The sequence below is a fragment of the Macaca nemestrina genome, chromosome 19 (assembly GCF_043159975.1).
Source record: "Macaca nemestrina isolate mMacNem1 chromosome 19, mMacNem.hap1, whole genome shotgun sequence".
Classification (NCBI taxonomy): Eukaryota; Metazoa; Chordata; class Mammalia; order Primates; family Cercopithecidae; genus Macaca; species Macaca nemestrina.
In genome coordinates this window covers 17,604,502-17,617,819 of record NC_092143.1, presented here as the reverse complement: position 1 = coordinate 17,617,819, position 13,318 = coordinate 17,604,502, and the positions used below count along the sequence as shown (strand labels likewise).

The 13,318-nt window shown below is 39.7% G+C and overlaps 1 protein-coding gene across 1 annotated transcript in view; it reads left to right on the top strand.

Annotated features, from left to right (window-relative positions):
• The window catches only part of LOC105477008 (PH domain and leucine rich repeat protein phosphatase 1), a 267,523-nt gene that overhangs the window by 102,976 nt on the left and 151,229 nt on the right, over positions 1-13,318 (top strand). The window lies entirely within an intron of this gene.

The window sequence follows — 13,318 nt, the reverse complement described above, 5'->3', positions numbered from 1 at the left end:
GCCTTCTGAGTAGCTGGGACTACAGGTGTGTGCCACCATGGCCAGCTAATTTTTGTATGTTTAGTAGAGACAGGGTTTCATCATGTTGGCTAGGATGGTCTTGATCTCTTGACTTTGTGATCTGTCCGCCTTGGCCTTCCAAAGTGCTGGAATTACAGGTGTGAGCCACTGCGCCCGGGCCAGACTTCTTGACAGAAACAGTGAACACTAGAAGTCAGTGGAAGAGATCATTCTGAAAGAAAAAAGCTTTTGACCTAGAATTCTGTACACAGTGAAAATATTTTTGGGCCAGCCTCAGTGGCTCACGCCTGTAATCTCAACACTTTGGGAAGCCGAGGCAGGTGAATCACCTGAGGTCAGGAGTTCAAGACCAGCCTGGTCAACATGGCAAAACCCCATCTCTACTAAAAAATTAGGCCGGGCACGGTGGCTCAAGCCTGTAATCCCAGCACTTTGGGAGGCCGAGACGGGCGGATCACAAGGTCAGGAGATCGAGACCATCCTGGCTAACACGGTGAAACGCCGTCTCTACTAAAACATACAAAAAACTAGCCGGGCGAGGTGGCAGGCGCCTGTAGTCCCAGCTACGTGGGAGGCTGAGGCAGGAGAATGGCGTGAACCTGGGAGGCGGAGCTTGCAGTGAGCTGAGATCCGGCCACTGCACTCTAGCCTGGGTGACAAAGCAAGACTCCGTCTCAAAAAAAAAAAAAAATATATATATATATATATATATATAAAAATTAGTGTGGTGGCAGATGCCTGTAGTCCCGGCTACTCGGGAGGCTGAGGCAGGGAGAATTGCTTGAACCTGGGAGGCAGAGGTTGCAGTGAGCCAAGATTGCGCCACTGCACTCCAGCCTGGGTGAGAGAGCGAGACTCCATCTCAAAAAGAAAATATTTTCAAAAAAACAAAGGAAAAGGAAGACTCTCAAATTTACAAAAGCTGAAAGACTATCAACAGCAGACCTGTGCCATAAGAAATGTCAAGCCCTTGAAGTCAAAGGAAAAAATAACAGGTGGAAATCTGGATCTACATAAAGGAATGAAGAACACTAGAAATAATAAATATAAAAGACTTACTTTAAAAATTCTCTTCCAAGGTAATGTGTTATTTTAGTAAAGACAACAATAGTATATTGTGGGTGGGCAAGGGGGACGTTATAACCACTGGAATGCCAGAAAATGGTTAACAACCTCCTCTTTGCCTTGATGGTAGCATTTGCCAATTTCCATGCTGAAAATACAGCCACAGGGGTGGTTTCCAGGCTGCAAACACGATGTCACTAAATGTAGAGCTGGGAATAGATACACAGTAATGTACCGTTATATAGTATTTCTAACATTAATGTACAGTAGATGTATGTGTTAGACAATAGTAAAATGTAAAATAATTAGGATGTGATGAGTTTTGAGTATTTATTACTGAAAATTCAAAAACCAGCTGTGAACCAGTATAAACCAACTCGTGCATACCACTGTCAGTAACATGTAAGGGAAAAAACAAATGGCAACAATAGCACAAAGACTAGGAGAATGGAAATGGCAGTGTATTATCCTAAGGTTCTTAAATTGTACACGAAGTGATACAATGTTATATTGGTAATGGAAATGGAAGTGTACTGTTGTACTGTACTAGTTATGGTGTTCGTGAAGTGGTATAATATTACTTGAAGGTAGATTGTGAGTTCAAAATGTATATAATGAACCCTAAAGCAACCATTAATAAGAACGCAGTAGGGAATGTATTGTTAATATGCCAACCATGGGGATAAAATGGAATCAGTTAATACAAAACAAGGCATAAAATGAGAAAAAACAAACAACAGACGGGATAAGTAGAAAACAAAAAATAATATGGTAGATTTCATTCATACACATCTATATTTACATTATCAGCAGTCACATTAATGTGAAAGGAGTAAAAGTTTCAGTTGAAAGACAGATTATCAGATTAAAAAAAGTAACTGCTGCCTACAAGAAACCTATTTTATTTTATTATTATTTGTTTGAGAGACAGAGTTTTACTCTTGTTTCCCAGGCTGGAGTGCAGTGGCGCAATCTCGGCTCACTGCAACCTCTGCCTCCCAGTTTCAAGCGATTCTCCTGCCTCAGCCTCCCAAGTAGCTGGGATTACAGGCGCCTGCCACCACACCCAGCAAATTTTTGTATTTTTAGTAGAGACAGGGTTTCACCATGTTGGCCGCCATACTGGTTTCGAACTCCTGACTTCAGGTGATCCACCCGCCTCGGCCTCCCAAGTGCTGGGATTACAGGTGTGAACCTCTGCACCTGGCCAGGAAACCCATTTTAAATATAAAGATCATATAGTTTCAAAGTAAAAAGATGAAAAAATGTAAATGTTGGTAACACTGATTATAGGAAAAATAGAGTGGCTATATTTGCATTGACAAAGTAGATTTTAGAGAAAACAGTATAATCAGTGATAAAGAAGGTCGTTTTATAATGAGGAAGCAATCCATATATCGAGAAGATATAACAATCCTAAATGTTTATGCACCTAAATAGAACTTCAGTATACATAAATCAAAAGCTGATAGAACTGCAAGCAGAAATAGACAGTTCCACAATTATAGCAATACATTTCAATGCCTTTCTCTCAATCTTTAAAAGAATGTGTAGACAAAATTATTAAAAATATAGAAGACTTGACTAGCACTCTTAACCAGCTGGACCTCAGTTTATAGAATAATGCACTCTGCAATAGCAAAATACACATTTTTTTTCAAGGACATATGGAACATTGATATGATTAGGCTTTGTGTCCCCACCCAAATTTCATCTTGAATTGTAATCCCCACAATCCCCACGTGTCAAAGGAGAGACCAGATGGAGATAACTGAATCACGGGGGCAGTTTCCCCCATGCTGTTCTTATGATGGTGAGTGAGTTCTCATGAGACCTGATGGTTTTATAAGGGGCTCATCCCCTCTTCGCTCAGCACTTCTCCTTCCTGCCACCTTGTAAAGAAGGTGCTTTACTTCCCCTTCCACCATGATTGTGAGTTTCCTTAGGCCTCCCCTGCCATGCTGCACTGCTAGTCAATTAAACCCCTTTCCTTAATAAATTACCCAGTCTTGGGCAGTTTTTTATAGCAGAATGAAAACTAATACAAACATTAACCAAGATAGACTGTATTCTACACTATAAAACAAGTATAATAAGTTTATTTTGTTTTAAATTCAGTACTGTAAGACAAGGCAGAAACAAAATATTTTAAAAATCAATTCCTACAAAGAACATTCTCTGACCACAATCTTGTGGAATTAAACGGGAGACCAAGAAAAGAAAGATAGCAGGAAAATCCTCAAATATGTGTAAATTAAATTACATACTTCCCAAATAGCTATGTGTGAAAGAAGAAATAAAAAGGAAATTAGAAAGTACTATGAACTGATGAAAGGTTAAAACACAATATACCAGAATTTGTGGGATGCAGTTAAGCAGTGTTTAGAAAGAAGAGAATCTCAAAATTAGTAGAAGATGGACCCAGTGCATTGGCTCCCTGTAATCCCAACACTGGGAGGCTGAGGTGGGCAGATCACTTGAGTGCAAGAGTTTGAGCCCAGCCAGGGCAACATGGTGAAACACTGTCTTTAAAAAAGAAAAAATATATATTAGTAAAAGAAGCAATAAGCAATAACAGTGAAAAAAAAAAAAATGAAACAGAAAATCAGTGAGCCTGAGGAACATGGTGAAACCCTGTCTCTACAAAAAGTACAAAAGTCAGCTGGGCATAATGGCATGCGTCTGTAGTCCCAGCTATTTGGCAGGCTGGGCTGGGAGAATCACTTGAGCCTGGGAGGCAGAGGTTGCAGTGAGGCGAGATCACGCCACTGTACTCCAGCCTCGGTGATAGAGTGAGACCTTTTATCAAAAAAAAAAAAAAAAAAAAAAAAAAAAAAAAAAAAAAGCAGCAGCAGCAAAGAAAGAAAGAAAGGTAAAAAGAAGATCAGGGAATTTAAAACCGTTAAGAAGCTTAATAAAATTGGTAGTTCTCTAACCAGACTGATCAAGAAAAGATAGAAGAATCAAGTTACCAATATCAGGAATGAAAGAGGTGATATCATTACAGATTCTATAGATATTGAAAGAATAATAAGAATATACGTTCTGTTTTTTGAGACAGAGTCTCGCTCTGTCACCGGGCAGGAGTGCAGTGGCGCTGTCTGGGCTCACTGCAACTTCTTCCTCCCACGTTCAAGCAATTCGCCCACCTTCTACTCAAGCCTCCTGAGTAGCTGGGTTTACAGGCGCATGCCACTATGCCCATCTCTACAAAAACAATTTTTTAAAATTAGCCAAGCATGCTGGTGTGCACCTGTAGTCCTAGCCACTCAGGAGACTGAGGCAGAAAGATCACATGAGTCCAGGAGTTTGAGGTTACACAGAGCCATGGTGTGCTCCTGCACAGTGTTGGCTACAGACCAGGACCCTGTTTCTTAAAGCAAAAAATTATCAATTAAACTCATCATAATCATCTTGGTGGCAGAAACAGCCTTTGAGGAATTCCAATATCCCTTTCTGATTTAGAAAAAAAGTAATTTGGCAAGTTAGGAATAGAAGGAAACTTCCTCAGTTCGGTATAGAGCATCTGTAGAAAATATACAGCTAATAGTGTTTTATTCATTTATTTGGCTTTTTTTTTTTTTTTTTTTTTTTTTTTTTTTTTGAGACGGAGTCTTGCTCTGTCACCCAGGCTGGAGTGCAGTGGTGCAATCTTGGCTCACTGCAAGCTCTGCTTCCCGGGTTTACGCCATTCTCCTGCCTCACCCTCCTGAGTAGCTGGGACTACAGGCGCCTGCCACCACGCCCAGCTAAGTTTTTTTTGTATTTTTTAGTGGAGATGTGGTTTCACTGTGTTAGCCAGGATGGTCTCCATCTCCTAACCTCGTGATCCACCTGCCTCGGCCTCCCAAATTGCTGGGATTACAGGTGTGAGACACTGTGCCCAGATGCTAATAGTGTTTTAAATGGCAAAAATTTGAATGCCTCCCCCTTAAGATGCCTTAAAAAGGAAAGAATGTCTGCTTTCACCACTTCTGTTCAAGGTTGTAGTAGTGAGGTAAGCAAAATAAATAAAAGGCATCTAGATTGCAACTCTGCTTTTTTACAGAGTAAGATTTATACTGCCTGGTTTCACTAATAATTTTAAAGATTATTTTAAAGATAATTTTAAATGTAATCCAGCATATAAACAGAACTAAAGACAAAAACCACATGATTATCTCCGTAGATGCAGAAAAGGCCTTTGACAAAATTCAGCAGCCCTTCATGCTAAAAACTCTCAATAAATTAGGTATTGATGGGACATATCTCAAAATAATAAGAGCTATTCATCACAAACCCACAGGCAACATCACACTGAATGGGCAAAAACTGGAAGCATTCCCTTTGAAAACTGGCACAAGATAGGGATGTCCTCTCTCACCACTCCTATTCAACATAGTGTTGGAAATTCTGGCCAGGGCAATCAGGCAGGAGAAAGAAATAAAGGGTATATAATTAGGAAAAGAGGAAGTCAAATTGTCCCTGTTTGCAGGTGACATGATTGTATATTTAGAAAACCCCATCATCTCAGCCCAAAATCTCTTAAGCTGATAAGCAACTTCAGCAAAGTCTCAGGATACAAAATCAATGTGCAAAAATCACAAGCATTCTTATACACCAATAACAGACAAACAGAGAGCCGAATAATGAGTGAATTCCCATTCACAGTTGCTTCAAATGGAATAAAATACCTAGGAATCCAACTTACAAGGGATGTGAAGGACCTCTTCAAGGAGAACTACAAACCACTGCTCAGTGAAATAAAAGAAGACACAAACAAATGGAAGAACATTCCATGCTCATGCATAGTAAGAATCAATATCATGAAAATGACCATACTGCCCAAGGTAATTTATAGATTCAATGGCATCCTCATCAAGCTGCCAATGACTTTCTTCACAGAATGGGAAAAAGTACTTTAAAGTTCATATGGAACCGAAAAAGAGCCCGCGTTGCCAAGACAATCCTAAGCCAAAAGAACAGAGCTGGAGGCATCACACTACCTGACTTCAAACTATACTACAAGGCTACAGTAACCAAAACAGCATGGTCCTGGTGCCAAAACAGAGATATAGACCAATGGAACAGAACAGAGCCCTCAGAAATGATACCACACATCTACAACCATCTGATCTTCGACAAACCTGACAAAAACAAGAAATGGGGAAAGGATTCCCTATTTAATAAATGGTGCTGGGAAAACTGGCTAGCCATATGTAGAAAGCTGAAACTGGATCCCTTCCTTACACCTTATGCAAAAATTAATTCAAGATGGATTAGAGACTTAAATGTTAGACCTAAAACCATAAAAACCCTAGAAGAAAACCTAGGCAATACCATTCAGGACATAGGCATGGGCAAGGACTTCATGTCTAAAACACCAAAAGCAATGGCAGCAAAAGCCAAAATTGACAAATGGGATCTAATTGCTTCTGTACAGTAAAAGAAACAATCATCAGAGTGAACAGGCAACCTACAGAATAGGAGAAAATTTTTGCAATCTGCTTATCTGACAAAGGGCTAATATCCAAAACCTATAAAGAACTCAATCAAATTTACGTGGAAAAAAACAAACAATGCCATCAAAAAGTGGGCAAAGGATGTGAACAGACACTTCTCAAAAGAAGACATTCATGAAAAAATGCTCATCATCACTCGCCATCAGAGAAATGCGAATCGAAACCACAATGAGATACCATCTCATACCAGTTAGAATGGAAATCACTAAAAAATCAGGAAACAACAGGTACTGGAGAGGATGTGGAGAAATAGGAACACTTTTACACTGTTGGTGGGACTGTAAACTAGTTCAACCATTGTGGAAAACAGTGTGGCGATTCCTCAAGGATCTAGAACTAGAAATACCATTTGACCCAGCCATCCCATTACTGGGGATATACCCAAAGGATTATAAGTCATGCTGCTATAAAGACACATGCACACGTATGTTTATTGTGGCATTATTCACAATAGCAAAGACTTGGAATCAACCTACATGTCCATCACTGACAGACTGGATAAGAAAATGTGGCACATGTACACCGTGGAATACTGTGTAACCATAAAAAAGGATGAGTTCGTATCCTTTGTAGGGACATGGATGCAACTGGAAACCATCATTCTCAGCAAACTATCACAAGAACAGAAAACCAAATACCGCATGGTCTCACTCATAGGTGGGAATTGAACAATGAGATCACTTGGACACAGGAAGGGGAGCATCACACACCGGGTCCTATTGTGGGGAGGCGGTAGGGGGGAGGGATAGCATTAGGAGACATACCTAATATAAATGATGAGTTAATGGATGCAGCACACCAACATGGCACATGTATACATATGTAACAAACCTGCATGTTGTGCACATGTACCCTAGAACTTAAAGTATAATAATAATAATAAAAGAAAGTTAAAAAGTAAGTAAGCCAGACTGGGAGAAAATATTTGCAAGTCATATATCTTACAGAAGTCTGGGCACAGTGACTCAAACGCTTAAATCCCAACATGTGGGAGGCCGAGGTGAAAGCATCATTTGAGTGCAGGAATTCAAGACCAGCATGGGCAACATAGCGAGACCCTGTCTCTACAAAAAATAGAAAAAAATTATCTGGGCATGGTGGCAGGCACTTGTAGTCCCAGCTATTCAGGAGGCTGAGGAGGGAGGATCATTTGATCCCAGGAGGAGGTTGAGACTGTAGCGAGCTATGTTTGTGCCACTGCACTCCAGCCTGGGCGACAGCAAGACTGTGTCTCAAAAAAAAAAAAAAAAAAAGGTATATCTGACAGAGGATTTATGTTAGGAATATCTAAAGAACACAACCCAATTAAAATTGAACAATAGATTTGAATAGTCACTTTGGCAAAGAAGATATGCGGATCAGAAACTTGTGAGAAGATGATTAGTCATTAGGGGAATGCAACTTAAAACAATAGGGAGATACCACTACATATGCACTAGAATGGCTAAAAGCGTTGACTGGGGGCCGGGGGCCAGGCGCCGTGGCTCATGCCTGTAATCCCAGCACTTTGGGAGGCTGAGGCGGGTGGACCACCTGAGGTCGGCAGTTCTAGACCAGCCTGGCCAACATGGTGAAACCCTGTCTCTACTAAAAATACAAAAATTAGGCAGGCGTGGTGGCGGGTGCCTGTAATCCCAACTACTCGGGAGGCTGAGGCAGGAGAATTGCTTGAACCTGGGGGGTGGATGTTGCAGTGAGCCGAGATTATGGCATTGCACTCCAGCTGGGCGACAAGAGTGAAACTCCGTCCCAAAAAAAAAAAAAAAAAAAAAAAAAAATTGACAGGGATGTGGAGCTTATGGAACCCTCTGCACTGCTGCTGGGGGTGTAAAATGGTACAAACAAGCCATTCCAGTCCTAGGTATTTACACGAGAGGAATCAGAACATTTGTCTATACCATGACTTGTACACCAGTGTTCTCCGTCAAAATAGTAATAATAATAATAAAGACTAAACAATTCAAATGTCCATTAGCAGATCAATTGTTAAATTGTGGTATATTCATACAATGTAATACTACTCAGCAACAAGAAATAATGAACTCTTGCAACAACATGGAAGAAAGTGACAGAAACCAGATCATAGTTGCCTGAGTGTGGGAGAAACTCTGTAGCGGTGTAGGGAGAGAGAGAAATCACAGTGGGACATGAGGAAACGGCAATGATCAATATACTCATTTTCTGGTGACGGTTGCATGTGTGTAGATACGTCATATCTTATTTTATACTTTATGTAGTTTACTGTATGTCTTTTATACATTAATAAATCTGTAAAAAAAAAAGTGAAGATTTTTAAAGGGTGGACGTTTCTATCATAGAAAGCATTTTGCAAAAACCATTCATGACACTAGAAAAGTACTTCACAAAACAATGACTTTTTGGCTCTGAAAAAAATGACACGGTCTTACTCTGAAAATAAATGTTTAAACCATTCAGGATGTAAAACAACCACAACAAAGGCACACAAAGTATGTTGCTTCAGTTTTCTTAAAGTTTTCCTTGTAATGGACCACCCCCAACCCCCATTTTTTTCAACAGTGGTCAAATGAGCCAATATGTACTTTCTCTCTTTTTTTTTTTTTTGAGACAGACTTTCACTCTGTCACCTGGGCTGGAGTGCAGTGGCACAACCTCAGCTCACTGCAACCTCTGCCTCCTGCGTTCAAGTGATTCTCCTGCCTCAGCCTCCAGACTAGCTGGGTCTACAGGTGCCCGCCACCATGCCTGGATAATTTTTATATTTTTAGTAGAGACAGGGTTTGCCATCTTGGCCAGGCTGGTCTCGAACTCCTGACCTCAAGTGATCTACCCACGTCAGCCTCCCAAAGTGCTGAGATTACAGGCATGAGCCACTGTGTCCAGCCCAATGTGTACTTTCCAAAATAATGTTTTACTTTTTGGTTAAGATGTTAGTTTTGGCTTTCTGATGTAAAACTGTAAATACTTTAAAAACCAGTGTATGTATATAGATATATTAATATCTATATATAAATATATACTATATATTTATATAATATATACTTACATATTTATTTACATATTTTATATAATATATATTTATTCATATAATATATATATATATTTTAAAGACAAGGTCTTACTCCATCTCCCAGGCTCTGGAGTGCAGTAGTACAATCATAGCGCACTGCACCCTTGACCTCCTGGGCGCAAGCAGTCCTCACACCTCTACTTCCTGATTAGCTGGGACTACAGGTGCCTGCCACCACTCCCAGCTAACTTTTTTATGGAGACGGGGTTTCACTATGTTGCTTAGGCTGGTCTTGAACTTCTGGGCTCAAGCAGTCTTCCCACCTTGGCCTTTTAAAGTGCTGAGATTACAGGCATAAACCATTGCACCCAGCCCAGATACATTTTTAATTATAGTGATTACAGTAGACCTATCACTATAATACTCAGTGAGCTTTTTTTATTGGAAAAAATGTCTGTCAAGGTAAATATTATCTGTCTAAATAGTTTGCTACGTGGGCTAGGCCTCCTGAGATAGGTAAACTATGTGAAGGAAGAGATAAGAAAGATCAAAGACAAAGTAATAAGCCAATTAAAGTAGAAATAATTTTGTAAGAATAAATTTGGCTATAGGAGAAGTTAATTTTAACCCACCCCTTCCTCATGTTTGGAATGTGATTTAAGGAAATGGGAATAGGCTCTTGTTATTGAGTGATTTCACCATCCTTTATTCTCGTGGGTATGGTCAAATAAATCTGCTACAGTTATCTGCCAAATCTGATGTCTGTGCATATTAAAGTTTTTTTGTTTTTTTTTTTCTGGAGGTCCATTGCTTTCATCGTATTTTTAAGGTAGTTTTATATGACGTGAAAAGGTTGAACTAGCTTACTTACGGAGATGACAATTAAAATCCTGAATTCATGAATGTGAGGAATACATTTGTTAGAAAATAAGCTGACCTTGGGGAATGACATATTTTATTATTTTAGATTTATGGTCACAAAATATAACCATCTATTTGTGGTTACTGAAATGTAGATCTCAGGCTTTGGCTACCAATATTTCAAATCTAGGGCTGTGGTAGTAGACAGAAATCTAAGTGATACTAATATATATGGTCCTTGGACTACATTTTTAGATATTTTGCTTTATATGGTTTTTGGACTACGTTTTTAGAGATTTTGCTTTAAGCAATTTGACGCAGAGAACATTTTCTTGATACCTCTAGCATCTAGCATAGTGGATTATAAGACATTTCATGCTCTTTTTTGCCCCCTCTTTAAAAAACAATTTTACTATGTGAAATAAGAACTGTCATTTTGGTGTGGGAGAGGAGCCTTGAGTATGTAATCAAGATCCAGAGGCTGTCCAGGCGCGGTGGCTCACACCTATAATCCCAGCACTTTGGGAGGCTGAGGTGGGTGGATCACAAGGTCAGGAGTTTGAGACCAGCCTGGCCAATATGGGGAAACCCTGTCTCTATTAAAAATACAAAAATTAGCCAGGCATGGTGGCATTTGTTTGTAGTCTGAGGTGCTTGGAGGCTGAGGCAGAAGAATCAATTGAACCTGGGAGGCAGAGGTTGCAGTGAGCCGAGATCATGCCACTGCACTCCAGCCTGGGCGACAGAGTGAGACTCTGTCTAAAAAAATAAATAAATAAAATAAAATAAAATAATCCAGAGACCCTAGTTTGATTCTTTAGCATTGTGCTGTAATTTTCTACAAGTGGGCCCAACTAGTGGGCCATGCCTGGTTTTTAAATAGACTAGTATAGATCACCTTACCTACCATGTGCCAAGTGCGTAAGTAAAAGAGGAAGTATATGAATATGTTTTCAAATCACTCTCTGTTGTCGTGTTTCTATCTCAGCTTGAAATGTTTGCTTTTGCTGTCTGTTTTTCCTCCTGGATCATGTAAAAATGCCTTAAGCCTGTAGGGAATTAGAGTAACATTTCTAAAGTGAAAGTTACAACTGACCCAGCTTTAAACTGGCAGACATGAATTACTTTGGTATTGTCAGTGTTTATTAGAGCATAGGGCAACTGGAATTACTCTGAGTTGAGGAATTTGAATATTGGCAGGAAGAGCAAAAATAATTCTTTATGTCATAGAACAAGGAAGTCTGATAAAAAGGAGGGTGCACCTGGGTGATTGTCTAGGTATATATTACCTCATTCATCTCCATATTCCTCAGGACCCACTAAGTACACAGCCGCGTCCTAAGGATGTGTCTGATCTGGGACACCCAGGGAGAGGACAGACAATAGGGGTATTGAAATTCATTCAGAGCAAGACCAGAGGGATTTGATTCAGACTGGGATGTTCAGGGTTTTCCAAGGACAGGCTGATCTGACTCTTGGGCTCCAGGACAATTCAGAACTCTTGGGAATTTTTTCTGACTAGGGAATAAAGAGCCAGAATCTACTGATGTATCCATACTCTTCTGTTAAAGATCCCTTCTGGCCTTTGTCCAGTCTGTCTGGTGATTTGCTCTAGGGCTTTCTGTAGGATATATATGGAGTTGGAGAATTGAAGGGCCAGCCCTTATGTACCCCTATTCTCTTTTTTTCCAGTCCCTAGTTCTTCAAAGAACTGCATAAATGTTACAGGTTAACAAGTATTCTTGAAGCCACTCTCTGATGGACTGAATAAAATGCCTACTTCTTTGCATTTATATTGTGTGTGTGTGTGTGTGTGTGTGTGTGTGTGTGTGTGTGTGTGTAGATCATATCAGATCCCTTTTTAGCATTCGTTTATTATGTCAAGGAAATTGGATTTTGGAAACCCAGTAACCTATTGTCCATTGTTTTTAGTCCTTCATTTGCTTTTCATTTTTATTATTCTTTGTCTTTTCTTCTTTCTCCTTCCCCACAGGAAGAGAGTCTGTCATATAGTAAGGAGCTCTTAGATTGGAAACCCAGGCATCTTCCTCTCTAGGTATAAATGAGCTTGTGCAGAATGGGACGTATGAATCACTGTGTCTCATCCATCATTGGCAGCCCTTGGCTTGTCACATCTCACATCTGTTTTGAATAGTCTTCTGGGCTCCCTACTCATTTGTGGGAAAACTAACATGTGGTAGACAAACAATACAGTACCTTTCCAGTGAGAGCTCTAACAGTGTAGCTGTTTGCTGGGCATCTGGTTCAAGTAGCTGAATCACTGTTATACTTCATCCTGGCCCAGCCTCAGCAAAATTTTGTGGTGTGAAGTATTTATTTTATAAAACAATTTTGATCTACTGGGAGAAAGAAGAAGTGAAATTCAAACCTGTGGCTTATTTCCTAACATCTGTGCCCAAAGTATGTATTGGGAAGGTTCAGATGCTCTTTGGAGTTTCTTGTTATTTATTTTTAGAGCTGTTGTTCTTCCTGTTCCCTGTCTAATAAGTATTAGACATGTATCAAAACCACTTGCTATTTATGCTGATTTTTAATATTAATAAGAATGTAATTTATCTTGAACCTATTTCTTTTGCTAGCCCTTGGCAACTAGTCCAACTTCTAAATAAATATGTTATTCCTGACTGGAGTCCTACTATAGTACATATATCTCTTATTAACTTATCTCTGGGAAGAGGCTTTGGTACTCTTTGAAATTATCTATTCAGTATCTAGAAATGCGGAAATACTTTTCTGGTTGCTTATATGACTCTCTCACTATGTTTGTGTCAATCACAGTAGTTCTCCCGTTAAGTTGATAGGACTTGCCTGACTAATTCTGCCAAATTCATTTCCATTTGGGAAGTAAAGACTCTTTAGA